At 39.1% G+C, this 5,365-nt stretch overlaps 2 protein-coding genes across 10 annotated transcripts in view; one reads left to right on the forward strand and one right to left on the reverse strand.

Annotated features, from left to right (window-relative positions):
• Window positions 1-5,365, forward strand: part of LOC126926808 (A disintegrin and metalloproteinase with thrombospondin motifs 3-like) — a 163,004-nt gene that overhangs the window by 61,276 nt on the left and 96,363 nt on the right. The window lies entirely within an intron of this gene.
• LOC126926812 (uncharacterized) overlaps window positions 1-5,365 on the reverse strand; it is a 127,184-nt gene that overhangs the window by 15,139 nt on the left and 106,680 nt on the right. The window lies entirely within an intron of this gene.

Below are 5,365 nucleotides of genomic sequence, written 5' to 3' on the forward strand. Positions count from 1 at the left end.
ATTGTTACGTCGCCTAAACATCTGCATGCCAGCCCTCGCGACCGGACAGCCAGCGGCCTGCGTAACGTCACTCCGACCCTCAATAAACCTAAGGACCCAATATATTCTTTCGCTGTCACTGTATTGTATCAACAGGCGTCTTCAGTCAACCCCTTTGTCCTGAAGAATTTCTTAAGCCAAAAAATATTTGTCGAAGCACATCTGGTTTTTAGAGAGGTCCTTGGGTTTATCAGGCGCGCTGAAAAAATACGGAGAAAGCAAACACGCACCCATCGGGAAGAATCGAATAGCTAGCTAATAAATCAATCAGGTTTTTCCATGAACAAGGTCTCCTATCAACCACGATGGTAGGAGGCCTTCTACCCATCCCTTCAAGCATCAGCGTAGGGCATAACCAATCGACATCGCGGATCATTACCCTCACTTTTCTTAACGAAAAGTGTGAACAACGAATCCGCGTTCGTCATGCAAAAGGGCACACCCACACTGAACTTTCTTCCATCTCAACGCAAGAGCGACCAATTAGTCAAAATTCTAACGCCTAACGTCTAACTCTGAACAGAACACCAATTCAAGTCGATCCGCGACATTGCCAAACATTCGCTTATTCTATTAAGTATCATATCGTGCTACGTCCACCAAGAGACTAAGTTCAATTGTAAGAGCCTTGCTCTATATTGTATACATCTACATTATCTGCGTGCGATAAAGTTGTTAATTGTTTATCTCTTCTCAATCGTGTAGACTAATTGTTGGAAATATACATTATTATAATTCTGTGACTCTCAGTGTTATACCGCATCAACCACCCCGATTATCCTAACCGAAATACGGGGATCGAACTATTCGTGGTGTCGATTATTCTAATCGTAACGGGAATTTACGACTCTCGTTGACGCGTATTCTAACGACCGCGTCTCCCCGCGATAGCTCGAAATTTACACACATGTTCATTCAAAATGATAGTAATCCGTGTTATGAAAGAAGCAAGGACGAGCATATAAATTGATTTGAATTTTTCAAAATATTTGTTCAGATGGCGAATCGAAGAGATGAAAGGCGAATCGAAAGTTGAAAGATTTCGGAATAAATTATTTTTTTAACGTTCTGTACGTGTGCGAATCTTCGAAAGATGTTCCAATTTCCGTTGCTCTAAACCCAGATAAAGAAAGCTTGAAAAATAAACCTCTACCTTGTTCATCGCAAAAACTCAAGTCGTTTGATCTGACCTTACGAAGAAATTATTCAATTGCGAAGGATGTTGCGATAGTATTGCCGTTCACTGTACATGACCATTCTATGGCAAATCGATCATTCTTTCGCGTCGCGATGTCAGGGATTCTTTTTTTTTCCAACTTGCCAACTCGAGAAAGCGAAAAAACTTTCGACAGATCTAACTCACGAAGATGGAAGAGATCGATTTACGTAAATGGAAAGATGCGTAGCTATCTTTAAATAAATAAAAAACTTACATATTATTTAAACGAAAAAGGTCGTTTCAACAAAGATCCATTTTGAGACCAAAACAAAGATCCAAAATTTCTCCCTATCGCGCTCTCTTTTCTCTCATCTTTACACACTCATTGTGTAATATCATGGTCATATAGCAGTTTCAACAATGTTTCGACCATGTAACGAGCTATCCTAATCACATCGAACTACCACGGAAAATGCAGTCGAACAAGCAGACTAACGCCAATGATTCATAGACTCGTGGCAAACGAAAATTAATCGCTGCGAGTCTTTTTCCTGTCGTTGCTATATACTATGTATGTATGTATGTATGTATGTATATATGTACGTACATTTATATATGTAGCTTGCTCCGGACATACAGACTAACAGATAATAACCGAAGAGAAATATCCAGGCTGTGTCACACGACAAAAGCCACTAGCATGATTTAGGATGCCACCAGTGATAAAGGATATGCATCTATTATTTATAGTGATAAAAATTCTATTACTTTCTTCTCACAGTACTGTGTCTAACTAGACTGTGAATATTTATTGCGCGCTCATATTTCCACGAAAATAATTAAGAGAGACACTTGAACCGGAAGTTGCCGTTATTTGTTAAATATTATATTAGATCGTGGCAAAAGTTTCTTTCGTTCTATAAGGAAATCATAGACGCGCAACATTTTTCTGTTTTCTATTATTTTATCGAATTACGTACGATCCATTTTGTCCTATTAAGATGAAGATCGCATTGTTTGACTGAATTTTCGTGTTTGTATAAAGATGCGTTGTCGTAAAAGATATGTTTGTAAAACAAAGACGATTAGGAGACAACCTGCTGTTGTTACAAGCAACAGGTACTCTACTTTAGATATTGTATACGTTTACGTATACGACATCCGATACGTTTTTACACGTTATGAGCACGTTGTATCCATTTCTGCATGATTTCAGATTTCTCTTGAACGTATAAAACGACCACGATATACATATTCCAACGAAAATAAATAAAAGCGCGCTTCATTAAGCAGGCACACGTCAACGCATAAATTCAACAAATTGTGGAACTTTGAAATTGCACGCAGACAATACGTGGATGCGTATGGCGCAATTTTTATTTTCTGCCACAATTCACCCTCGGAGAGTGAAATCTACCTCTGACAATTTCCCGCTATTGCTGTAACATTGACGGATACTTTTATCGAACGATAGGCGCTAATCGAAAGATGTAACTCTCGTCCGAAAAGTTTCTTTCTATGTATACTTGTGGCTTGAAAGCTATAACGGAAAATCGGAAAGTAGGCCGATTCTCGGAGGTGAATTTCATCCCCTTAGAGCAACTTTGGACAGCGAAAGAATGTCCTGTACGCGTCTCGGAAGTTTCATAATCTTTCGAAACTTGTCTTGTAAGTAGAAAATTTGCTCATATCTGTTTTGAATATTTTATACGCTTCTGCATTATTTCGTACACTCTGTGTACTCGTTTTCGAATTTCTCATAAACGCAGAGAAAACGTACGCGACGACTGTTCAATGCATCTCGTTTTTTGAAAATGAACGATAATCGCAAGAACTTGTAACGTTGAAGAACGAGCCACTGACTGTCGTCGTTGATCTTTCAGATCATCCTCGCTTTTATTTAATTACAGCTAAGTGGAAGACATCGGTAGCGAACACAACGTCGTCGATATCCCGTACAATACGTCGTGTTACGATATTACGGTGAACATCATTTGTCAGCATCGGATTCCCGTTGCCTTCGGCTTGCGATCTGATCTTTACAATTCTTGCGAATACGCCTTTCAACGACGCTTTAAACTCGTGGCCGTTTTCCAGGACAACGCACACCGCGCCCGATAGAAATATCGAAAGCGAAAGCTTTCTCTTGTTGGCGGATAAATGCCCGTGAAAGCTCCGGATCGATAGGGGACACGGTATGTTAAATTCTTTTTCTTCGAAACAGGTCTGATGCAGCTTTCGATATCTCGGAGAAGCGATTCACGCGATAATCGTTTCCCTTTGCGACGATTCTGTGAAAAGCTTCACACGCTTTTCCGCTACACACGACAGATCGTCACTCTTTCTATCGAATAATCCAAGCCGAATCCAAATTCGACAAGACCAATTCCGCAAAATTCCTGTCTCTCGCTATTCCTCGTGTAGAAGATTTACTAAGTTGAAATTTCACAGATCGTAGCTGCTAAGCTACTCGTAAGTTACTCGCAAATCCTTTCGTAACTTGTATCTCGTCCTTGCATCGTGTTTCTGCATATTCTTCCCAATAAATTCTAATTAAACCGCGGATCCTTATTTGGAGAATGTAAAAAGGTAGAATCTCGGTTGAAAATTGCCTTGCCAACCAATTGCTGTAGAAAACGCTACTTTATATATTTTATATATTTTTTCGTGTTCCATTTCGAATTTCCTATGAATGGAATTCAGGGATCCTAGGAATGGAATAAATGGAGTATTAAAATCTTTCCGTTTAATTACAAGGTGGTCACAAAGCGGAAAGGTCAATGAAAATATTCTTGTTGCGCTTTTTCTCCTCTGCGATCTTCCGAGACGTTAAGAAAATCGAAATTGTAGGATTTTAAAAACGAACGTAAGACTTTGACGTTATTGAGAAAAATATTTTGACGTGAAACGATATCGCGATAAAGCCCGCTTAAGCTCGGTATTATCTTCGACGTAGAATAAACTTCTGCCCTTTTTTTAACTCGTCGAAGTTGCCTTAAGTTGTTTTAGCTGTCATCCTGCGCTACTTTCACTATCACTAAAAATTTCTCTCAGAAATTCCAACGAGAAGCAAAATTAAATAAATCGGCGTGCATAGTAATTGCGTTTTGTTATCACGACAAGAATCGCGTTAGTAGGAACGCAGTTTCAGCTTTTTTATTCGCCGCCAAAACGTTCATTTTTGATACTGTCAGTTTCGTTTGGATAAACAAAGGGAAAAAAGAAAGGGAGATAATTCGGACGTCTTACTCGGCAACTTTGCCTTCTTAATTAGCAGCGAGTCAACGACTTGTACGAAATTCTCCGCATTAGTCGGCGGCAGCTAATCGCGACAAATGGCGTGCAACGATGTGCAACTTGTCGTACAGCTGCGAAAAAAGCTATTCAGCTCGTTCGAGCAGGTTCAGTAATTTTAACGGCATAAGACATGTCCAACGTTTCGTGGAAAATTTTATCTGCGCTCTGTTTTTCTTTTATCGTTTTATTTCCGTGACTTGGAGATCACTTCCAGGCTGAGCAAAGGGAATATTTTAATACCAGATCAAAAAGGGAAACAGCCTATCAAATCGAACGATGGAAGGTTTTTTAAAATAGATGACAAATCTGCCAAGTTCTGGGTCCCGTTAAGAGCATAACTAACTTACAACTGCGTGATAACTAGATCGCTGGTGTTCACGCGTAAATTCATTCGTACCTTCATCGAAGCGATAAAAAATATTTTTTAATAACATTTCGGGTCGATGGAATTACGAATTTCCATAAAAATATGCGAGCTAAATTAAAATTTGTTTCGTCCACTATCGATATTGCCACATCTACAATGTGTTTTCCGCTTCTCACGTTTCGCGTATATATATATATATTTTTTTTTTTCATGCTACGCGAATTTCCATAAATATATAAACATCGGCAGTCTAATTGAAACCCTGAAACCCTCGAACCGATGTATTTCGTTCGAAAATCAATTAAAGCGATGTTTTTCGATAATTCGAGAAAATAGTTAACAACGAATTCGATTTGATATGTTTTCATTGGACGCGTTCGCTTTAATTGCCCTTTCATCGAATGCTTTGCCTCGGTCCCCTGTCTTAAACATTTCCTCGGAGGATGAACTTCATAACGGACTTGATGAACGGTGTGGACTTAACCTTAAATTACTTAAGGTAA

This window comes from Bombus affinis, unplaced genomic scaffold, assembly GCF_024516045.1.
Source record: "Bombus affinis isolate iyBomAffi1 unplaced genomic scaffold, iyBomAffi1.2 ctg00000059.1, whole genome shotgun sequence".
Lineage (NCBI taxonomy): Eukaryota > Metazoa > Arthropoda > Insecta > Hymenoptera > Apidae > Bombus > Bombus affinis.